Here is a 24,653-nt window from a genome sequence, read left to right as displayed (position 1 = left end):
GGCCGGGAGCCGGGCCGGCGGAGGGGCGGGGGGCGCTCACCTGGACCTGCAGGCAGACGGACGCACCGGGCAGACAGACGCACTGGAGGACGGACCGCGGACGGCCAGGGGTTCGGGCACACGGCGGCCTGGCCGCTCCGGCTCCCGGGCCGGAATGGATTCCGGGCCGGGAGAGACAGATCGAGAGAGAAAGGGAGGCGGAGGAGGAGGAGGAGGCGGCGGCCCGGGGAGGGGAAGAGGAGGGAGGGAGCGCGCGAGCAGGGAGGAGGGGCCCGGCAGGCCGCCGGGAGGGGGAGGAAGAAGGAAGCGTGCCGGGACGGGTCCCCGCCGGTGACCTGGGAGAGTCCCGCGCTCGGCCTCCCCACGCCCGGGGTCCTGGCGGCCAGGGAATGGAAGGGCGGGGGCTCCGGCCATGGAAGCCCCGCCCCCTACCCCGCCCTGAGAGTGCTCCCTACCCATGGGGCACCCACCCATCCCCTCTCAGGCCAAAATACCCTCCCCAACTCCTCCCAACCCACCCACCCAACTGACCCCAAGTCTACCTCTCATGAAATTATTACTGATAATCAGTAACAGCAGCACTGATGGAGAACTCATTCCTTACCAGGTGCCATGCTAAGCTGTTCAGGTCAACTTTAGGATCTATTCCTACCAACCAAGTGGGCTGGGCAGGCCAATGATCACTCCCATTTTACAGATGAAGAAACTGAGGCCCAGAGAAGGGACTCACCTGACAAGAGCCAGGTCTTGGACCCTGGCCTTGACCTGAATTTCCCAAACTGGGGACTGAGACAGGCAGGACAGTGTGGTAAGGAGCAGCGTTTTTATCTTAATAGCTATGCATTCATTTTAATGTGCATCAGAAGAAAAAAAAAAAAAAGTAACTAAGAAGCCAATAAGTTCCAGATAAGGAACTTATAAAGGGCTTCCAGTAAGCCCCTTGCTGCTGCTGCTAGGTTGCTTCAGTTGTGTCCGACTCTGTGCGACCCCACAGACGGCAGCCCACCAGGCTCCACCGTCACTGGGACTCTCCAGGCAAGAACACTGGAGTGGGTTGCCATTTCCTTCTCCAATGCATGAAAGGGAAAAGTGAAAGTGAAGTCACTCAGTCGTGTCCGACTCTTAGCGACCCCTTGGGCTGCAGCCTACCAGGCTCCTCAGCCCATGGGATTTTCCAGGCAAGAGTACTGGAGTGGGGTGCCATTGCCTTCTCCGAGTAAGCCCCTTAGGAGGGGCCAAAGCAGGTATTCAGTGGCAATTATACTCAGTGGTAAAGAACCTGCCTGCCAGGGCAGGAGACATGGGTTCGATCCCCGGCTCAGGAAGATCCCCTAGAGAAGGGAATGGCAACCCACTCCAGTATTCTTGCCTGGAAAATTCCACGAACAGAGGAGCCTGGTGGCAGGTTTCAGTTCATGGGATTGCAAAGAGTCAAACGCGACTGAGCACATGTGCTAGTCCCGCCTTTGGCTTTTCACAGGTCCTCCTGGGATTACTGCACAGGGGAAGGTGGGCCTGAATCCAGCTTTAAATGCCACCATCTGCCTCTGTTTTCCTTCTCTGAAAGTTTTCCCATTTCACAGATGGGAAAGTAAAGCCCAGTCCAGGTCAAATGGTAGAAGCCTGGACTTCTCCTGAGAGGAGCAGGGAGGGAAACTCAAGACTATGGGAGGCAAGGGCCTCAGGGTACAGTACAGTACCTGGGAGACCAGGAATGAGCAAGGCCTCAAGCTGGACTGATCTGGGTTCAAATCTAGACTGGTTGCCCAGCTGCTGTACCTTCTACGAGTCCATCACCTTCCCCAGCCCAGGTCCCCTCGCCTATGAAACGGGAGTAAACATGTCCACAGACAACTTCCGGGAAGGTTAGAACTGACAAGAGTGAGGGTGGCGAGGTTGTGCTCAACAAAGGTAAAGCGCTTATGGTTGGTAAACTGAGGCCAGAGGGGGAAGGGGCTGCTTGAAGTCCCACAGCAAGTCAGCAAGAGAGCCAGCACCAGAAGCCGACCCTGGCTGGTGAAATGGCTGCAGGTATTTGCAAGGCTGGCTTAAAGATTAACCCCAGCTTCCTAGGGTATACTGGGCGGGGCCCTAGCTGGAGGAGCAGGTTTCTCGGCCGTCATTCACTCCTCAGACAGGCCTGCAGGCCTTTACTGGGGGGCCTGGGCTGAGGGCGGGGTGTTCATCCAGTGGTGTGCTGAAGCTGGCTCTTCTCTCGTGCAGGAGCAGATTGGGTTCATCTCTTCCCAACTCCACATTCAGTGATATCATCCTGGTAGCTTGACGTCAGCAGAAGTGGAACTTTTAACACCGCAGAAACCAGCAGACACGACAAATCAAAGCTTTTTTTTTTTTTTTTAATTCCAGAGAGCTAGTTGTTAAATATTTACCAGCTCATCACTAAATTCATCCCCAGGAGTTCAGTCGAAAGTTCTGGGCTTCTTCTAAAGCTTGGATAACAAGAATGCTTAAAAGCATAGACTTCAGACCCACAGACCTCGGTTCAAGTCCCGTCTCTGCCACTCCATGGTTACCTCTCCTTGAGGGGAGCAGCGTTTCTCTGAGCCTCACTATGCCAACCTGCAAAAGGAGCTAAAGAGAGTGCTCCCCTCAGAAGACTCACGTGAACGTGAAATGAAGCGATGTCCCCTGGGTGTGTCTCAGCCCTTTTCACACCCTACCACTGTCTTGGAGGAGAGGGGGCAGCTGGGACCCCTCTTGGCTCTGTGAGCGCATATGTGGCCTTCCACCTGGAGCCACCAGTGGCTCGGCTCAGCCACTGAGGTTCTCAGGAGGTCTTTCGGGAGGATGTGGCCAGCACGGTGGTTTCATGATTGAGCGTTGGAAGAATTCGTTATTTTCAACCAGTCCTCTGGGTCTTCACTCAGGCTGTAACCCCCACCAGGAATGCTCGCCCCACCTCTCTAGCTTCCCGACCCTCGCTGTCCATCATGGTCCTAAGTAAGTGTGGCCTCCTCCAGGATAAGTTTCCTGACAATCCTCTGCTGGAGGCACACCCCGAGCCATTTGGGAGTGTCTGTCCCCACCCAGAGGGCAGGGACTCTGGCCTGTCCCCTGGCACAGAGTAGGCACTGCCAAGCGACACTCTCTGGCCAAGAGAGCACTGGGATTAAGGATATACATACAAGAGTTCTAACTCTTCCATTCATTGACTATGTGATCCTGCCCTCTCTGAGCCTCAGTTTACTCATCAATAAATTGGGAGCAATACCCTTACCAGGATTATGCAGGTGCAAGAGCTGCTTGCTCGTCTGGACTGGGGAACTGGTGAGTGACTCTTTGTATATTATTTTGCTTAAAAGATTGTTAGTAAAACAGCAGCTCATTGCTTCATACCTGCCAATCATTCATCTTTGTCCATGAATGGCAAACACTGGTCACCGATAATATACCCAGCCCCGTGCCAGGCCTGGAACACCAAGAGGGATAATCTCCCAACCCCAAGCACCCAGCAGATGACAGATGTTATTGATGTCAACACCGTGGAGATGGTGAGCACCAGCTGTATACAGTTCTCTGTCTCTGGAAACCTCCTCTCTTTTCCTCCCCCCAACTTGGGTCAAAGCCACAACTGAGGGCAGGATGAAGCATATGGGGTGAGGCCTGTCTCCTCACAGCTGGCAGCAGACCTGTGGCAAGAGTTTTCCCATGCGATGGGATAAGGGCACTGCCTGCATCTCCCCCAGGCTATTCGCCTCACCCACCCTGAGCCCAGCACATCCTTGGAAAGCCACTGGGAAGCTGAAGGCGCTGGGTGGGAAATTCCAGACCCATCCTTTCATTCCCTAGATAGTCTGCTGCGATTCGAAGAACCAGGCTCAGGGCTACAGGACAAGGTGGAAAAGAAGACAGACTCTGGCCTGAGGCTGTGAAATGGGTTTGGCACCTCTCCTGGCGCTACAATTTGCAGTTTACACAGAGATGTCCAGTGCATCAGCCTCGCTAACTGCTCAGGCCTTTCTTGGGAAGCCTCAATCAGTTCAGTTCAGTTCAGTCGCTCAGTCACGTCTGACTCTTTGTGACCCCATGGACTGCAGCACACCAGGCTTCCCTGTCCATTGCCAACTCCCGGAGTTTACTCAAACTCATGTCCATTGAGTCGCTGATGCCATCCAACCATCTCATCCTCTGTCATCCCCTTCTCCTGCCTTCAATCTTTCCCAGCATCAGGGTCTTTCCCCATGAGTCAGTTCTTTGCATCACGTGGCCAAAGTATTGGAGTTTCAGCTTCAGCATCAGTCCTTCCAATGAATATTCATGACTGATTTCCTTTAGGATGGACTGGTTGGATCTCCTTGCTGTCCAAGGGACTCTCAAGAGTCTCCTCCAACACCACAGTTCAAAAGCATCAATTCTTTGGCGCTCAGCTTTCTTTAGAGTCTAACTCTCACATCCATACATGACTACTGGAAAAACCATAGCCTTGACTATGGGAAGCGTGACTTTGACTATGGGAAGCCTGCCTCCCTGTTATCACAGCAGCTTGTTCCACCCTGAAGCGCCTGCTCTGGTCTGTCTGCCTGGAATGCCCTCTCCCCGCCAGCCCCTGGCTAAGCCTTATTCTTCCTTCCTCTGGTCAGTCAATATTTACCGAGCATCTACTGTATGCTAAGGATCTGTGCTCTGCACATTCACCTCTGGGATTCAGTAGTGAACAAGCCAAGTCTGGTCTCTGCCTTGGAGATGTTCACAGTCTGGAGGAGCAGGGAAGAGTGATGGTGTGGTGGTTGGCACAGTGATGGGCAAGCATTGGGTGTGGAGGGAAGGGGCTCTGACTCTGCATGTGTGATGGAGTCCAGGTGAAGGAAGGAGGATGTCTATGGAGACTATAGAAGCCGGAGGAAGTAGTTGCAGATGAAAGATGGGCAGAGAAGGCGTGAGCAAAGACACAGAGGCTGAAAACCCTGTTTGGAAGCAAGCGCAGGCCGAGCTAAAGGAGCACAGTGGAATGAGCAGTGGGCACCTGGGCTGGGGGAAGGGAGGTGGGAAGGGAGGCTGGGGGAGCCCTGAAGATGCTTGAATGTCAGGCTTGGCTTCTGTCCTGGAGGCAATGGGGAGCCATGGACGGTTGGCCGAGAGGTGCTGTCCCTGAGCAGGGAGCAGATGGAGGGGTGGGAGGAGCAGTCTGGGGGGCTCTGGGCTGATGGCAACTACAGCTGAGGACCAGGGGAGATGGAGCCCCTGGCTTACAGGGTGTATGTGTGTGTGGGGGGGGGGGAGGCACAAACCTATATTCCAGGGAGTGAGGCCAAACTGGCCCGAAGGCCTAAGACCCAGGATGCCAAGGGAGTGCCCCCAATCCCATGAGAGCTGGGAGCAAGTGAGCATATGTGTCCTCAGAGGCCGAGCTCTGGAGAGGTGGTCAGCCAACTGCAGGCTCCTGCAGCATCTGCCCACCTCCAGGGAGGGATGGAGACAGTGAGCACCTGAGCAGAGAGAGCCCAAGCGAAGACCAGTGAGTGACCGCGCTGACCTCTGAATGCCACCCGGCACACTTAGAATCCTTGCGGCCCACCTTCTGGGTCTGTACGGTCACTTCACAGGTGGAAATGTGTGATTTCAATTTCTATTCTCAGCCTGGAGTCTGGAGACAGAACAGAGGCTGCCCATGTGAAAATAGGGGAGACTCTTGTCCCCCCCCCCAACTAAGAAACTCAGCTATTCATCACATCACTCCCCTCAGTTGAGGCCCAGAGAGGGACAGACACTCTCCCAAGGTCACACAGAGAGTTACTGGCCAGCAGAACCTGCCCTCCTCCACCCCAAGCCTCCTTCCGCCATAATCTCAGAATGTTTGTGAGAAAAGATAAAAGGAACCAGGGCCCTTGATCTGCCTGACCTGGCAGGAGGGTAGAGGGCAGGGCGGAAATCTGCAGCCAGAGCTGTGACCCCAGACATCAGAGGGGGTGAGAAACCTGCTGAGCTGAGAGGAGACAGTCTGCAACAGGAGGGCTTCAAAGAATGCTTGTGAAAATAATCAGCATCGCAACAGCCCACAGTGACAGTGTCCAGAGCCCCCTGTTCTGGGGTCTCTGCATAGCAATGTGCTTGTTCTTCATGGCACTACAGGGTGGGAGCTATTGTTATTCCTGTTTTACAGATGAGAAAACTGAGGCGAGGCAAGGCGATGTGCCCCGGGGAGGGAGGGCAGGACCTTAATCTCAAGCCCTCCTGAGTCTGAAACTCAGGCTCTGTGGTTCTGTCCCACCCAGACCTTGGACGTATTTCACGTCCAGTAGGGAGAGGCGGGACCCACAGAGCTGGATGCCACCCCGACCCCTCCTACCCTGAGCCTCCGCTTCCATCTCATGAAACGTCTCCATCTCCCACATTTCCCAGGTCTGTTGGATAGATGGAACGTAGCAATGTTCTGTGGGAGTACTTTGAAAAGTAGATACTAAAGAAGAAAACAATGGTAACTCAAGGAAGGGTGCATAACTCCCAGCTCCCTCTCTTCCTCCGAGAGAGGACAGCATGGGGTAGGAGGCAGTAACATTACCTTGGAGAGACCTGACAAACACTCTCTCAGCCAGGTGGTCAAGATCTACATCAACAGAGATAGGTCACGATGATAATATGTGCCCTTGATATAATGTGACGAACATAGCACTTCACCTCTGTGGTCTTCCTCTCCCAAATCCACAATCCCAATGTCATCATGAGAAAGACATCAGACACAGTCCAAAGACATTGTACTAAACAGCAGACCAGTTCTCCTCTAAACTGTCAAGGTCATAGAGAACAAGGAAAGTCCAAGAAATTTTCACAGCCAAGAGGAGCAGAAGGAGACACGATGATTAAATGTAATATGACATCCTGGTTGGGATACCGGAACAGAAAAAGGACATTAGGGGAAAACCTAGCACTCTGAATGAACTATGGACCTTAGTTAACGATAGTACACTGAGATTGGCTCATTCATTGGAACAAATCTACCATCCTGATGGAAGATGGCAGTTATAGGGGCAACCAGTTGGGGAATATATGCCATGTTGGGCTTCCCTGGTGGCTCAGTGGTAAAAAATCTGCCTGCAATGCAGGAGATGAGGGTTCGATCCCTGGGTGGGGAAATCCCCTGGAGAAGGAAATAGCAACCCATTCCAGTAGTCTTGCCTGGGAAATCCCATGGACAGAGGAGCCTGGTGGGCTTCAGTCCATGGGGTCCCAAGAGTCGGACATGATTTAGTGACTAAAACCACTGCCACCATATGCTACGTTATGTTCTTTAACAAAGGACAGAATTTTAGGATAGACAGGAAGCCAAGAGAGTTGCCACTAAACATTTCCTTTTAAAACTTGGAAAACCAAGGACTGGGGAATGGAAGAGATATTCCCAAGGTCATATGCAAGTTCATGACAGCCTGAACTAGGATCAAGTGTTCTGGATGGCATAGGTATTTATCAAATACCTACTGTACACAGGACACAGCCTAGGTCCTTGAGAGTTTCAGAGTTTTGTCCATAGGTCAGCACCTCCCCTGGGCTAAGTGTGCAGGGATACAGACCCTGCCCATTGAGGGCTCTCAAATCAGAAGGGGAAACAGATACTGAAACACCCTGAGCAGGAGAGCCAGAGAGCCATGAACTTCCATGTTCGGAAGATTCAGCCCCACCATCTGCAACCCACGTGATCTCCCTAAGCCTCACGATGCTGCTTCATGGAAAGGAGCTGGTAATGGAACCTTCTCTCTGTGATACTCAGTGATGCTAAGAGGAGGCAATAAGGTGTTGGAGCTCTGGGGGATCTAATACAGCACTTTTGGCACTGAAATTTCTCAACAAACAATGATTCCTTATTTTCAAGTGCAGTCTGAGTGCTGGAAAGCTCAGAGAGGGAGCGATTTGTCAAGTCGCTTTGGTGGGGCTTTCTTGGGGGCTTCCTAGGTGAAGGACCTTTCAATTGGGTCTTGAAGGATGGGAAGAAGTTTGCCAGGGAGAGAGGATGTGGAAACTGCAGCCCCAGCCACCAGAGTTCACCACCTGGTCTGGCAGAGAAGGAAACGCATAGAGCAGCTCCCTGAGGGCATTCCCACGGGACGGGACTTCCCCATTTCTTGGTCTTGATGCCTCCTTCCTGACCTCCCCTGGGCTTTCGGGTTCACCACTGCCTTGAATCAAGGGCAGAGGCAGTGGGGATGGGCGAGGGCGGGGGCGGCCACCAGAGCTGAACAACTCCAGGACTGTCTGGAAATGAAACCCAGCCCTGCCTCCCACTCACCAGCTGAGCGTCGCTTATACAACTTCCTCCTTCTGCTCTTGTTCAGGAATTACCCCGGGGCCGGGCTCTGCTGGTTGGGGGGACTGCCCCGAAGTCTGGGCTCGGAGCCTCCGGGGTCTGCTCTGGTCACTCAAAGACTCAGACTCTTGGTCTCGTGTCCCGCCCCTGCCCTCCAAAGTATACTTTCTCCTTCCTACCTCCATTCATCTGCCCGTGATTGCCCTCCCTCTCCCCTCCGCTGGTCCAAACCCCAGTTGCCCTCCTCAGCCCATCCTAAGCTCCTCCCAGAGGGCTTCTGCATAGACCCCTCCTGGTCCCTGTATCCTCTCTACCCATTCATGCCTTCTGCCTGGCAGGCAGATCAGCAGCGAGCAAGACTGGCACGAACCCTGTCTTTGCAGTGGGGGCCTCTAGGCTCTATGTCCCATGCATCCTGCAGGTTCTGTCCACACCTGGGGTGGGGAATTGGAAGTCTGGTACAGCCTCTGTATCGTGTGATCTTGGGCAAGTCCCTTCCTCTGTCTGGCCAGCGTTGTTTCCATAGCTGCTGAGGGGAAATGTTCGATGCCACGTCTAGGGAGCCTTAATTAAGGGAACAGGCAGGGGAGATGGAAAGGGTTGCCCCACCAACCCCCATTCTGTCGACCCCAATACAAAGCTTCCCTCTGAGTGGAACGGGCAAAAGGCAGACTCAGAGCTTCAGTTTATCAGAATTTATGGGGGCCTGGGAAAGGAGCCTACGAGGTGGCCAGATATCATGATTAAGAGCAACTGTGAAGACAGGACTTTGAATCCTGCCTGGATAGTTCTGTGGCCTTGGGCAAGGCACCTGACCCTGTCATCCTCACTGGTATCATTTGTAAACTAGGGGTAACTGTACACATTTCCTTTGGTTTTTAGTGCTTAGCATGACGCATGCTTCTTCTTCTTATTCAGTCACTCAGCCACGTCCAACTCTTTGTGACCCCAGGGACCACAGCACACCAGGCTCCCCTGTCCTTCAGTATCTCCTGGAGCTTGCTCAAACTCATGTCGATTGAGTCGACGATGCCATCCAACAACCTCATCCTCTGTCACCCTCCTCTCCTCCTGCCCACAATCTTTCCCAGCATCGGGGTCTTTTCTAATGAGTAGGCTCTTCATATCAGGTAGCCAAAGTATTGGAGATTTCAGCTTTAACATCAGTACGTATTGAATATTCAGGGCTAATTTCCTTTAGGATTGAGTGGTTTGATCTCCTGGCTCTCCAAGGGACTCTGAAGAGTCTTCTCTAGCACCACAGTTGAAAAGCATCAATTCTTTGGCACTTAGCCTTCTTTATGGGACCATGACACATACTAGATGCTCAGTAAATGGATATTATTACTATTGTTATTATTATTATTTCTGGTGTAGCCAGTTTACGGTTCCATTAGAAAAGTGGACAGCTGTGACAGTCTTAAAATTAGCAGTGTACATCTATGTATTTTGCCCTGGAAAGAGTTCATACTCTACTAGTACATTTAAATGTTATAGTATTAACAATATAATCCCATTTCTGTTTTTAAAAAAATGTGGGAGTAGGGAAAATAAAAGGAATAAACACTACCATGTTTCGAGCAGTTGTCCCGGGGGTAGGGTGTGAGGGGGAAACTCACAGATGAGCTTAATGATTTTTTCTTCTGTGCTTATCTTTATGTTTTAAATTTTCTAAAATGAGGTCATGATTTTTGTTGTTGTTCCGTTGCTCAGTCGTGTCAGGCTCTGCAACCCCATGAAGTGTAGCACACCAGGCTTCCCTGTCCTTCCCCATCTCCCAGAGCTTGTTCAAACTCATATCCATTGAGTCAGTGATGCCATCCAACCATCTCATCCTCGGTCGTCCCCTTCTCCTCCTGCCTTCAATCTTTCCCAGCATCCGGATCTTTTCTAATGAGTTGGCTCTTGCATCAGGTGGCCAAAGTATTGGCACATCAGCTTCAACATCAGTCCTTCCAGTGAATATTCAGGATTGGTTGAGGTTGTGATACGGGGGCAATAGAAAGTGATAGAGATTATCTGTGACTCGATTGGCTGCCTCACTGGTCTGGACGCCCAGGGCCAGGCCTGGTCGTAGACTCCACAGCTCAGGGTTCCTGGGCGCCAAGGTCCATGAGGGTGAGCTGGCCCTGCACCTGGCCTCTCCCCACCCACTCTGGGTGACCTATCCCCACCCTCCACCCCCAAGTGCCTCCACCTGGGATCCTGTGGCTCATTTTGCTCCCGGCCCCACCTGATGAGGAAGAGCCAGGCTCCCAGGGGAAGTGCCTGGTTCTCTTCCATAATGTTCTGGGGCCCTGCTATTTCCCTTTCCCTCGACCTTGGCTCACCCTGTGTATGTCCACAAGCCCTTGCAGGATGGGGCAGAGGCAGGTAATGAGGAGGGGGTGCTCCTTGGCCCGGGGTCTGGGTCTGGGGCCGAGGGCACAGCCCACAGTAGCCCAGGAGGAGCCCACAGTCTACAGGCTCCCACTCATCTCCGTCTCGGTCTGGTTCTCCCAAAGCAGAGCCTGAGGCCACAGTCCTCTGGGAAGGGATCGCAGAAGCCGCAGGGAGGGGACAGGAAGAGACGCGGAAGAGGACAAGCCAATAAAGGAGGCTGATCCAGGTCACTGCCGGAGGCCACAGGCGCTCCAGTTCCTCTGAGACCTCAAATGAGTCCCAACACGCCTCCACAACTGTCCATCCTACAGAGATTTTGTCCCTCACTTCTGACTCCCTTTGGCTTCAGGATAGCCCCCGGGCTGTTAACTCCCTCACATTCCATGACCAAGCCTGCTCCCTGCCTCCAGAGAGCCAGAGGGAGAAGAGTCCAGAAGGGAGCACCCAGCCAGCTTCACCCCAGCCCCACTCCCATGTCTTGGTCTCTCTTTAGAGCTTTGGACCCATCTGTCCATCATCCTCCAGATCCTTCCCCAGGACACGCTCCCCTCCCCCACTCTGGCATCCTGGATACTCCCCCACCCCCGGAGCTCAGGTGGGCTTGGAGCATCCAGACAGCATCCCGGCCTCTTCATGATCTCCCGGCCTCTGGTCTCTGCATCCCCCACTCTTCCTCTAACAGCCCTCACCTTCCTATTTTCAGAACACAACTCTGTCCTTCAGTGGCTCCCCTGTGGCCTCAGGCCACAGCCCATAAAGGAGGCCACACAGGGCCGGACAGCCTCTCCAGTCCTGTCTGCATCCTCCCCAGGGCTGAACTGAACCAGCAGCACTGTCTCACCTTTGCTCTCTGTTCCACAAGGGATGATTCTTTCCCCGCCTCTCCTCCCAGGTTAATCCTCTTCATGCTTTGGCCCCTCCCCTGACCCCTCCTAGGCTTCCCTGGTGGTTCAGTTGGTAAAGAATCTGCCTGCAATGCTAGAGACCAGAGTTTGATCCCTGGGTCTGGAAGATCTCCTGGAGAAGGGCATGGCAACTCACTCCAGTATTCATGCCTGGAGAATCCCATGGACAGAGGAGCCTGGTGGGCTATATAGTCATGGGGATGCAAAGAGTCAGATACAACTGAGCCACAAATACGCACACATGGTGATTCCCCCAGGCTGGGTCAAAGTTTCACAAACCTCATTTGCCTGTCTCACAAGCAATGTTCAGTTGACCATTCCCCCCACCACAGGCCAAGAGCTCCAAGCGGGTAGAGTTTGGGCCGGGGTCATCCTTGTACCCCAGCACTGCCCCCCCTTACCCACAGGGTTTGACACTGAACAGGCCCCAGGCTTGTCAGGACAGGAATCCCAGGCCTGGATTTCCCAGCTCCACAGAAACACTGCCAGGCCTGTCTCGGCCCCTGCCTGAGGCTAACACATTCTCTCAGCCTTCCACACCAGGAACTGGGCCAGCCACTCAGGTCACACTCCAAGTCTGGCCTCACCTTCTCCCCGTACTCCTGCTGGCTCAGGGAGGGGCTTGGGAGGGTAGGGGAGCCCAGCAGGAGCCAGAGAGGAACCCGGCCTTCCCTGTCTGATGCCTCTCCCATCCCAGTGACGGGGTCTGGGGACGCACCTCCCCGCAGCCCCAGGTCTCTTGCCGTCTCCTGTCGCTGTGGTCTGTCCTCAACTTCTACCGCATCTTCCTCCCAATAGTTAGACATATTTAATCACCCCCGGTGGCTCAGACAGTAAAGAAGTCACCTGCGATGCAAGAGACCTGGGTTCGATCTCTGAGTCAGGAAGATTCCCTGGAGGAGGGCATGGCTACCCACTCCAATACTCTTGCCTGGGGACTTCCATGGACAGAGGAGTCTGGCGGGCTGCAGCCCATGGGGTCACAAAGAGTCAGACACGACTGAGCGACTGAGGACTCGCAACCATCCAGCAGGTAAGAGAGCTCCCGGGGCCTTGAGCCTAGCTCCCCTCTGGCTTCTCATTCCTGGAGGTTCTGGCATCTGTGTTTTCAGGGCCTTGAGGGCAGGGCTGTTTGACTCAGTGCCGCTCAGTAAACACTGTGGAGCACTGTCTGCCGCAGGTGATGGTGCCAGCCAGGCTGCCTCCCTCCCCGCTGCACCTGGGGCCAGGACGAGGAGGAGTCCGGTTACCTGCTGGGCACAGGAAACCCAAGGCCCAGACAGGGTGAGAGACTTCCCCAAGGTCACAGAGCCCAGGAGCAGAGATCTGGTTAAGGACTTGGGAGTTGATTAAATATTTACTTCATCATCTTGTGGGTACACAATGGTTGATAAAATACACACAGCCCCTGCCTCTGTGAAGTTCACCGGTTGGTGTGAGGGGTGATGGATAAAAAACCCAGAGCACAAACCGATAGAAAGGCGGGTCGTGCTACCTGCTAGGGTGAGAGGAAGCCCGGAGCGTGATGGGGAAGAGTTGGGGGCGCTGAGGACAGCAGGTCTGGGAGAGCTTCTCAGTGAAGTGAAGTGAAGTCGCTCAGTCGTGTCCGACTCTTTGCGACCCGTGGACTGTAGCCCACCAAGCTCCTCCGTCCATGGGATTCTCCAGGCAAGAGTACTGGAGTGGGGTGCCATTTCCTTCTCCAGGGGATCTTCCTGACCCAGGGATCGAACCCAGGTCTCCCACATTGCAGACAGACACTTTAACCTCTGCACCACCAGGGTTGAATTTTAGCTTTGAAGTTTGAAAGATAAACAGACTGGCCATACAAGGATTTGGGAGGAAGAGCGTTCAGGCAAAGGCCTTGAGGTGAGAATGGGCTTGAGTTGGTCTGGGTGGAGCAGTTGGGGTAGCGGAGGGCAGGCAGAAAGGTGAAGCTGGAGCCTGGAAAAGGGCCTGGAGTTTCCTGGGCTGTAGCGAGAGCCTTGAACTTTATTTAAATGCGCTGAAAAGCCTATAGATGTTAAGCAAGAGGGAGTGACACGATTCAATGTATGTTTTTGAAATATCCCCCTGGCAGCTGCTCAGAGGGGGATTATAGGGGGGCAGGTAAGAGCAGAGAGGCGGGCGAGGAGGCTGGGATGCCCTCTGGGGGGGTGGTGTAGGTGGCTCAGCCCAGGGGCGGGGGCAGGGGAGATGGCAGGGGGGCAGGGGAGGTGGAGAGCATGATTCAATTGCGTGTGGAGGAAGCACCCACAGTCCTTACTTGCATCGGGAGCGTGGGAGCACACAAAGGGCAGAATCGAGATGAATCCCCAGGCTTTTGATTTGAGTGGATGGAGTTGCCATTAGCTGAGATGGGGAAGCCTGGGTAGGAGCCAGCTGAGGGCAAAAAGTCACAAGTTCAGTGTTGGCCAAATTATGTTGGAAAAACCTTTTAAGTATCCATGGTGATGTGGAAAAAATGAATACTTCAGCCAACACTCATTGCACACATTCTGCATCAGGCAATTTAATCCCTTCATCAACCCCTAGGAATAGGTACCGTTATTATGCCCATTTCCTTGATGAGGAAACTGAGGCTTGGAGTAGGCTGTAGCGTATAGGATGAGAAGAAAGCCAGGCAGAGTCTCAAGAAGCCCTCATGTCTAAAAGACCATGGGCGGGGGGTGCCTCCGAAGGGAATCCTGGGCTTCCCAGAAGGTGGTTCTTCTGGGTCATCCTGATGTTGCCAGGGGTCACCTGAGAGAAGGTCGGGATGACAGAGTGTCCAGGGGATAGAGACACAGCGTGGGTGCAGAGGAATAGGAGCTGGGAGCTGGATCACAAGAGGTCCGGAAGGAACGGGAAGGGGAGAGGAGGACAGAGAAAGTGGACTCACATTTTCCAACATCTAAGTCTAGCTGGGGAGAGCAGGAGAGAGACGGAGGCAGCTAACAGGGGCTGAGGGTCCTGGGCTGCCACGCTGCCCATCTGGGGACAGGGACGCCCGCCATTTGCCAGAGGGATGGACACTTCAGAATGACTTCCTTTCTGATGTGGTCCAGCCGGTGGTGCCGCAGTCCTGTGTTAGCATGGAGCACTCCCTCCCGCCCACAGATTTTCTTCAGGGGACCGAGGACAGGGTGTGGGGTTAGGGGAGGCGGATGACTCACTGTCACCTCTCTCCACCCCCGGTATTCCCACACAAACCAGGGCTCTGTCAGAGCCAAGAGGTCTGTGGGGCGCCCTGGTGCTTCCTGGGGACTGTGGGCCCGTAGGGGACCAGGGTGCTCAAATGCCAGAACAAGCAGCCTTGCCTGGCTGCTGGACTAGGCGCCCTCCATGTTCAGAAACTTAACATCAAGAGGAAGTGGGGCGATGGGGAGGACTCATTGGGATTGACACATGCATACTATTGATACTATGTATAAAACAGATGACTGATGAGAACCTGGGCTTCCCTGGTGGCTCAGAGGTTAAAGCATCTGCCTGGAATGCGGGAGACCTGGGTAATCCCAGGGTTGGGAAGATCCCCTGGAGAACGAAATGGCAACCCACTCCAGCACTCTTGCCTGGAGAATCCCATGGAGGGAGGAGCCTGGGATGAGAATGAGAACCTATTCTATAGCACAGGAAACTCTACTTAGTACTGTGGTGACCTGAATGGGAAGGACCTCCAAAAGGGAGGGGATATATGTATATGCATGACTGATATACTTTGCTGTACAGTAAAAACTAACACATTCTAAAGCAACTATATTCCAAAAAATTTAATTGAAAAAAAAGAAAGAGAAAGAGTCTAGCAAACACTTTCCCCACTTCAGAAAGTCCAGAGTGACCACAGCTCTCAGCTGAGTTAGCCATCCCCCTGGAAGTGTGCTCCGGGGAGTTTTAGGCCCAGGGTAGGGAAGGGTCTTGCCCAACACCTCATTCCATTGGTCAACCCCTCCTTCATCAGTGCCACCAGATGCTAATCCTCTGGCATTGTCACCTCCTCCTAGAAGCTTTCCCTGATTCTCTTCCAGGCTGGATGAGGGACTTCCCTTGCATTCCCAGAGCCCCTCAGGTATCACATCACCAGACTTGCCTATCTGATTGTCTATCCAATTGTCTGCATGTCCACTTGGCTCCGCAGATTGAAGGCAGAGGCCACATCTGATCCACAGCAGTGCCCAGCTCAGGATCTGCACAGAACTGAGGTGTGGGTGTATTTGTTGAACGGATCTTATCTGAACCGAAGCCGGCGGTGCCTTGTGAAGGGCCACAGACTTTGATCCTTCTCTGGCTCCCAGGCAGAGTACCACATTTCGGGCTTAGCGTCCCTACCGAGTGGACGTGCAGAGGCACAGAGGCCCTGAAAAATGGAAAATGAAAGGGACATCTGGCTTCTCGTGCTCACGCTCCAGGGGAGGAAGCTGAAGCTCAGAGCGACAAAGGCACGGTCCATGCACATAATGTGAATCACGCTCAGATGGTCCTGGCCCTGTTCCATGGCTCTCCTCCCAGAAATGCTAAAGCCTAGGTTTCCTCATCTGCAAAACTGGGCTACATGCAGCAGCCTCTGGAAGCTCAGCCACGGTCCAGTTCTGTGAACCCACAGATGCCAGGCGCCAGGCAGGGGAGGAGGGATCATTCCAGAGGCTGTTTATCATCTTGTCGTACCCCCTTGAGCTCTTGGAGCAAAACATTCCCAAGGAGCAGGGTGATTCATCACAACACCATTTGCCAGTTCCAGAGAAAAGACAGACCATGAAATACATTCTGCAACTGTTAAACAGGAGACAAAGAAATGTTAAGATTAAGTTTCTCTTTAGCGGACAGAGACAGAATTGGGAGATATATATATATAAATTTACTTATATATATATATATAACTTTTATATATATATATATATATATATATATATTTACTTTTTTTTTTCATCCCAGAGATTCAGGCTTTGAAGAAAGGAAACTCTCATGGTTTGAGCCAAACTGTCCCAAAATGCAAGGTGGCATCCTCAGTGAACACCAAGGACAACGCTGCTTTTTAAACAGCATGGTGGACTGAACCTGACAACAGCCACTGTGAAGCCTGACTGATTGGATGTGAGTTAAAACCAAATTAGGTTGGCTGCTTTTGTTGTTCTTGGCACTAATCCATTCCAGAACTCTGATGGTCAAAAGAAGATCAGCAACTTATCTTGCTTGCTCCACTTAAATTAAGCAAAGGAGAGCTCGCTGGATGGTTTGGACATCTTGTAACTCAAGAAGACACAGAGGGAGGTAACAGGTGAGTCTGGTTGGGGGATCTAGGGGGAAGCATGGTTTAATTGCAGTGAACTTGAATGGTGAGCTTCCACCATTCACAGAAAACCACCGGAACTGCTCCAGCAGTGCAGGGACAGATGGATAACCCCATCTCTTATTTCGAAGTCACTGGATATCCAGGCCCCGAGTTTGTGTCTCTCATAATACAACTGTTATATTCAACTCTTTAAAAAATGGTACTTTTTGTATGTTGGTAAATGGCAGGGGTCAGGGTAGGGGGTGGGAGGGGAGATGGGGAGTTAGTGGTTAATGGGGACAGAGTTTCAGTTTAGGAAGGTGAAAAATCCTGGAAATAGATGGCGATGAGAGTCGTACAGTCGTATAGTTAGTGCCACTGAACTATACACTTAAATATGGTTAAAACAGAATGTGTTATGTGACTTTTACCTCAATAAAAAAAATTGGGGGGTTATAAATGATCTTTATTAAGAATGCATATTCTCATGATTCAAACCCAAATACTTCAAAGAAATGGTATTCCTAATAAAAATTGACATGAAAGTGTTTTAAAATTGTAATAAAAAGCAAACATTTAAAAGACCTTTGTCTCTAGAAACACAGACTTTAAGGATTAAAAGTAACTCCAAACTGTCAGAATTAAAAGCTCACATTGCAGAAACGCTTAATAAGTACCGACCAACAGATTACAACAATGGCGGTGGTTTGGTCACTAAGTTGTGTCTGGCTCTTGCGATCTCATGGACTGTAGCCTGCTAGGCTCCTCTGTTCGTGAGATTTTCCAGGCAACAATACTGAACTGGGTTAAAAAAAATTTTTTTTAATTGTACTTCTCACTCCCATGCCACGACTGGGCAGAAGTGGGAGTGAACTTGACCTCTTTGCCCAAGTGAGGTTGTGTGATAACAGTAAGAAATTTCCAGAGATATGGCTTCTAATTTGACTCTGATGCCAAGAAGCTAAGTCTCCTCACGGGGACTCAAGTTTCCCCAACCGTAAAATCATAGGGAAGAGAATGGGTAGAGTGAAAAGAGAGGACCCCTGAGTCATGGGCTTTGAAATCACACTACCTGGATTCTAATCTCATTTTTCTAGCTGTGTGTCCTGAGGAAAGTTGCTTAACTTTTCTGAGCCTCAATTGTCTCATCTGTAAAGCAGAGACAATAACATCTACCCATGGGATTTGCTGCCAGGTTAAATAACATGATGTATACAAACTGCATAGCTTAGTGTTTGGCCCATATGAATTTTCTTTTTTTTATGAAGGTGTGGTTTACACATAGTGAAATGCTCAGATCTTCAGCATTCAACTTTGATGATTGCATAGCAAGGTACAGAACATTTCAATCACTGCAGAAAGTTTTCTCGTGCCCCTTCCTAGGCAGCCCTTCTCCCAGTGGAGGAAAAAAACCAGATCTGATTCCTATTACCACAGGTTAGTTTCATCTGATTTACAATCCCATACAAATAGAACTAGGCAGTATATATTGTATCTGTGTGTTTGTGGGGATTTTTAGCTTCTTCAGCGTGACAGTTTTGAGGGTCATTCCTATTATTTTGAGTGAGTAGGATGCTTCCTTTATGGCGTGTAGTATTTTATCACATAAATGCTGTACAGCTTTTCCACTGTACTGGTGATGAGCCTCTGGGCTAGTCCCCGTTTTTGCCTATGATGAGGAAAGCTGCTATGAATCTTCTCGTTAGAATTTAGTAGAAGACTTTCATGGACAGATATTTTCATTTCTCTTGGGTAGATACCTGGGAGTGGAATGTTGGATCATCGGGTAGATGTATGTTACACCTTTGAAAGAAACTCCCAAATGACCTTCTAAAGGGGTTGTATCGTTTCACATTTCCATCAGTGATGTATGAGCATTCTAGTCACTTCAAACCCTCGCCAACATTTGGTGTGGTCAGTCGTATGGATTTTGGTCATTCTGGTATCACATCATGGTTTTAATTTGCATTTCCCCATGACTAGTGAATTCCTGTCATGTGCTTACTTAGAAGATTTTCCAAGGTAGTTCCTCTCCCCTTTGCTGCCATGTAGCTTTCACCCTCTATGATTAGAAGGACTGATGAACAAATAAGAAGGGGAACACTGATGACCAAATCTACTGAAAATGTAAACAGCTCTACAAATACAAAATCAAACATAAGCTCAGCCCTGGAACCCCTCCGCTGACTTGGGTTTCCCAGGACTGGGGAGCTAAGTACTTGCTTTTCTTGAATGAACTGGGGGACAAGATCATGGCTGACTTGACGTCAGAATTTTTTTTTTTTTTTTTTGCTGCACCGTATAGCATGCATGATTTTTAGTTTCTCAACCAGGGATTAAATCCCTGCCCCCTACAGTTCAAGTGCAGAGTCTTTTTTTTTTTTTTTTTCATTGTAGTATTATTTTGAGGTTTCCCAGGTAGCTTGTGGTAAAGAATCTGCCTGCAATGCAGATTCAATCCCTGAGTCATGAAGATCCCTTGGAGAAGGAAATGGCAACCCACTCCGGTATTCTTGCCTGGGAAATCCTAGGGACAGAGGAGCTTGGCGGGCTACAGTCCATGGGGTCACAAAGAGTCAGAGACAACTTAGCTGCTAAACAAGTACTATTTTTAATTTAAGGAAGCTCATACTATTTCACACAGCGACTGTACCAATTTATGACCCCATCAATAGTGCACAAGGGTTCACTTTTCTCCACATCCTAGCCAACCCTATTTATCTATTTTTGATAATAGGCAGACTAAAAGATGTAAGAAATATCTCATAGTGATTTTAATTTGCATTTCGGCAGTCCACTCCAGTTCTATTGCCTGGAAAATCCCATGGACAGAGGAGCCTGGTAGGCTTCAGTCCATGGGGTCGCAAAGAGTCGGACACGACTGAGCGACTTCACTTCACTTCAATGATTAGCCATGTTGAGCATCCTTTCGTGTACCTGTTGGCCATTTGTGTATATATATATATATATATTTGTGTGTGTGTGTGTGTGTCGAAAAATGTCTATTCAGATCTTCTGCTTATTTTCTAATTGGATTACTTGTGTTTTGTTACTGAGTTGTAGGCTTTCCTTACATATTTTGGATATTGATTCATTATCAGACAGAGGACATGAAAACCTTTTGACAGTTTCCCAGTTGCCTCCTCCTTTTGTTGTTTCTTTTGTAGTGCAGAAGATTTTTGATACTTTTTTTCCTTTTTGTTGCTTGTTGGTAGTGTCAATGATTTTTTTGGACAGGAAGCAGGGAGTCAACCACTGGACCACCAGGGAAGTTCCCAGAATGTTTTAATGATAAACTTGTCCTTGATTGAGTAATCATGCTCACTGCTGCCATTTATGAACTGCCTACTCTGCTCCAGCAGTACACGGTACATGTATTTACACGCAGTATGGGTATTTTTACAATAACCCCGCAAGGTTGTTACAGGATCCATATTCGGTGGTCTCTAAACATCAGGTATGGATTTCTTTTATTTATTTTTGGCTGCACTAGGTCTTCCTTGCCACACACGGGCTTTCTCTAGTTGCGGTGATCAGGGGCTAGTCTTCATTGCAGTGCACGGGCTTCTCATTGCTGTGGCTTCTCTTATGGAGCACAGGTTCAAGGTGCAGGGGCTTCAGTGGTTGCAGCTCACGGGCCCTGGAGTGCAGGTCAGTGGTTGTGGCTCACAGGCTTTAGTTGCTCCACGGCATGTGGAATCTTCCTGGACCGGGAATCAAACCCATGTCTCCCGAATTTGCAGGCAGATTCTTATCCACAGAACCAGCTAAGTCCAAAGATATGAATTTCTTTGCCTAACACCACACAGCTACATCTCCATGGGGTCTAGATTCAAAATGCAACAGTGGCTCCAAAATTTCACTCAAGTTGCTTTTTATCCAGCTATGAAAAGGAATGAAGTGCTGATACATGCTGCAACATCGATGAACCTCAGAAATATTGGGCTAAGCAAAAGACAGCAGACATAAATGGTCACCCAGCGTGTGATTCCATTTATGCCAAATATCCAGGAAGGGTAAATCTACCTTTAGACGGATAGCGAGTAGGTGGTCGCCTGAGGTTGTGAGGAGAGGAGAACCGGAGAAATTGTTTAATGGCTGTGGGCTTTTCTCTTGGGGTGACAAAAACGGTTTGCAACTAGATGGAGATGGTGGTTATACAACACAGTAAATGTAATAAATGTCACTGAAGTGAACACTTACACATTTTTTTTGTTTGTTTGCACCAGGTCTTAGTTGCGGGATGTGGGATCTTTGATCATCATTGTGGCATGTGAAATCTTTAGTTGCAGCATCTGGGATCCAGTTCCCTGACCAGAGATTGAACCTGAGCCTTCTGCATTGGGAGTGCATTCTTAGCCACTGGACCACAAGGGAAGTCCCTAAAATGGTTAATTTTATGTTACATGACTTTTACCTCAATAAAATTTTTTAAAAACCAAACACTTCACCCTGCCGTCTTTTCCTCATTAATGAGCATAAACTTACTACGAGTGATTAAGTCCTTGGCGAAGTAAAGTTCCCCAGCACCAGGTCCCAATCTTTTCTCTCCCAGAGTATCCCCTGCTTGCTTGAGAATTTCAGGGAGGAAATGGCAGCATGACCCAGAGAATGGGCCCTAGAGTCAGCCTGCCTGAGTTCAAGCACAGGCATCTCCATGTTCTCATCTGTAAAATGGGGCTGCTAATGCTACCGGGCTCATGGGGTTGTTTGAGATGGAGCGGTATCAGGCGTGCAGTGTCCGGGCACAGGGAGGGTTAGAGGCGCCGTTTACTCGCCCGGCTGTGCTGTCAGGGCAGACCACCTGCTTCTACCGTCACCCGTGCTGCAGAGGTTTAATGAGCGCCTGCTACCTGCCAGGCACTCCTGCAGGCCTCAGGGACTCATCTCTAAGCAAGAATAAAATTCCTTTCTTGGAGTTCACACTCCAGTTGGGGTATAAGATAGTAAATAGACAAAGTAAGTAAAATACATAGTATGTTGCATGTGGGTGTGTGTGTGCTCAGTTGTTCAGTCATTTTCGACCCCCTGGGCTGTAGCCCACCAGGCTCCTCTGTCCCTGGAATTCTCCAGGCAAGAATACTAGGGTCGGTTGTCATTTCCTTCTCCAGGGGCTCTTCCCGACCCATACTAAAGGAAAAAAGATAAATAAAGGGTGTGGATAGGAAGTTTGGGGGAAACATTAGAATTTTTTAATTGGGTGGCCAGAGGTTTCCCTGAGTAATGTTCTGAGGGCAGTGAGGTGTTTTCATCTCTTCTTGCTGCTATAGCGAGTTAACACAAACTTAGTGGCTCAAAACAACACAAATGTAGTATTTTACATTTCTTGAGTTAGTTCAAAATGGGTCTCATGGGGCTGAAATCAAGGTGTTGGGGGAGCTGTGTTCCTTCCAGAGGCTCCAGGGAGAATCCGTACCTTGCCTCTGTGAGCTTCTAGAAGCTGCCTGCATCCCTTGGCTCATAGGCCTGCATCATTCCAGCATCCACCCGTCATCACATCTTCTTCTCTCTGACATTTCCTCCCTCCCTCTTTTCCTTATAAAGACCCTTGTGGGGCTTCACTGGTAGCTCAGTAGTAGAGAATCTGCCCGTCAGTGCAGGAGACACAGCTCGATCCCTGATGCAGGAAGATCCCACGTGCTGTGGAGCAATTAAGCCCGTGTGACACAACTACTGGGCCTGTGCTCTAGAGCCCAAGAGCCACAGCTGCTGAAGCCCAGGCACCTAGAGCCTGTGCTCCACAAGAGAAGCCACAGTAGCGGGAAGCCTGAGCAGCAGGAAGTGCAGACCCACTCGCTGCAGCTGCACAAAGCCTGAGCACTGCAGTGAAGGCCCAGCACAGCCGAAAATAAATGAAAATTTACATGTGTGTATATACACACACATGTATATATACAGGTATGTATATATGTATACATATGTATACACATGTATGTGTGTACATATATATATATATATATACATACACATAAACACCCTTGTGATTATATTGGGCCCACCTGGATAATCCAAAATACTCTCCCCATTTCAAAATCCTTAGCCACACCTGCAAAGTCCTTTTTGCCATGTAAGGTGACATAGTCACAGGTTCTAGGGATTAGGATGGGGACATCTTCAAGGGAGCCGTTCTACCATATGAGGCATAGTATCTAGAGAAGAGCAAGTGCAAAGGCCCTGAGGCAGGGCTTGCCAGGCATGTCTGAGGAAGATGGAGACCGGTGAAGATGGAGGGGAGTGGGCAAGAGGGGAGTGGTCTTTGAGGTCAGTGAGGGGAAGAAGCTTCAGTGGCTCTCGCAGATCCTTCTGGGTCCCAGTGAGGACTGTGACCTTTACCCAAATAAGCTGGGAGTAGGTGAGGGACATGACCTTATGGGTTTTAACAGGATGCTTCTGGCTGCTGTGTCGAGAACAGACTCTCTATTGGAGAGTCTGCGGGATATTGCAGGTGGCTGCAACATCCATGAGATGATGCCAGCTGGACCATGGCAGTAGAGGGAAGCAGTGAGATGGGTCTAAATCTGGATTTTGAAGGTCAAGTTGCAAGGAACCACTTAAGAATCAAAAGTGAGGTGTCACAGAAAGAGGGGAGTCACGGATCAACAACTGAAAGGACTGAGAAGCTCTCCAAGATGGGAAGACCACAAAAAGCCAGGCCTGGGGCTGCTGGTGTCAGGACTTTGAGATGCCTGTTGGGTATCCAGAAGAAGATACCTAAGTAGAAAGTCAGATTTATGAGTCTGGAGTTTGGGCGAGGGGTCTGGAGGGATCTGTTGGCAAGATATCGGCATGTTGGAATTTAAAGCCATGAGCCTGGATGAGATCTCCCAGGAAGTGCAGGCAGAGCCATCAAGGACTGAGACCTGGGTCCCTTTGCTGAGGAGGAACCAGTGACGCAGGAAGAAAACCAGGCCAGGGTGGGGTCCTGCAAGCCTCAAGAGTGCCAAATCCCACCAACACTGTCCAAAGTGAGTGCGGAGCAAGGATGGTGGAGCAGAGGACTGTTGTCTGGCAAACAGCCTCTACGGGAGACAGTTTATGGGAGCTGGACCTACCGAGGCAGCCTTGCGATTCCAGAGCTGTCTCCCCTCCAGGCAGCTGGACGGATCTGCTCGAGAGGTCTGACCCCTGCTCTCCCAGCATCATTTCCCTCTGGTCTCAGCTCCAGTTGGGCTTTTAAGACTCAGCTCAGTTATTCCCCTCTGCCACGTGGCTGTGCTGCCCCCCACAGCTGAGCTGGGGGCCCCAACACAGCTCCCACTGCTCCCCACTGGACAGCTCTCCACACTCAGCCTGTGTACACGTCTCAGTCTCCCACTGGGCTTCTCGGAAGCTTCGTTTGGGCATCCCCCGGCCTAGCGTGGCGTGAGGTGTCAGACCCTCAGTAAACGTCTGAGAACACACTCAGCAGAAGCCCCTTCCCCTGGGACGTGGCTGTGTCCAGTGCTTGGTCGTGCATACACTTCCGTCCCCTGAAACTTGGGGTGCTGGGATCCTCCTGGGCCCTCACAGCAGACTAGCCATCACAGCACCCACCTGCTGACACTCACTGAAGGGCTGTTAAATATCAGGAAAGGGGCCAAGGACTGGGTCCAAGTTCAAGTCCTGGCACTCACGAGTCATTGGGACTTCAGTCTCCCATCTCGGAAAGGGAGAGGACGCGTGCTCATCCCTTAAGCTCCTCCTCCTCAGCTGTGACCTTTGGGAGAATGTTTGGCAAACTGTAAACCAGCCGGGCATTTGGAGGTACCACAGTCAAGGCTTCTCCCTGGTGGCTGATTCAGGGCACGTGACTAGAACTGTGTGACCCACCCCAGGCCACGTGAGGCCTCTGAGTGGGTTCTCCTCAAGCCACTCTGAAGAT

At 50.8% G+C, this 24,653-nt stretch overlaps 1 protein-coding gene and 1 long non-coding RNA gene across 5 annotated transcripts in view; one reads left to right on the top strand and one right to left on the bottom strand.

Annotated features, from left to right (window-relative positions):
- SRC (SRC proto-oncogene, non-receptor tyrosine kinase) overlaps positions 1-388 on the bottom strand; it is a 53,942-nt gene extending 53,554 nt beyond the window's left edge. For 3 of the 4 annotated variants that reach the window (XM_018057838.1, XM_018057837.1, XM_018057839.1), the window contains exon 1: positions 41-388. The gene's annotated coding sequence lies outside the window, so the exon portion shown is untranslated. The remainder of the gene's footprint in view (positions 1-40) is intronic. The other variant, XM_018057840.1, reaches the window with a different exon arrangement.
- LOC108637372 lies at positions 12,467-21,056 on the top strand. The gene is made up of 3 exons (XR_001918976.1): positions 12,467-12,577; positions 16,456-16,798; positions 21,022-21,056. It is a non-coding gene; the product is annotated as an uncharacterized LOC108637372 (long non-coding RNA).

This window comes from Capra hircus, chromosome 13 (assembly GCF_001704415.2).
Source record: "Capra hircus breed San Clemente chromosome 13, ASM170441v1, whole genome shotgun sequence".
In the NCBI taxonomy this organism is placed as follows: Eukaryota; Metazoa; Chordata; class Mammalia; order Artiodactyla; family Bovidae; genus Capra; species Capra hircus.
Note: the sequence above shows the minus strand (reverse complement) of the source record. Positions and strands in the feature narration are given on the sequence as shown.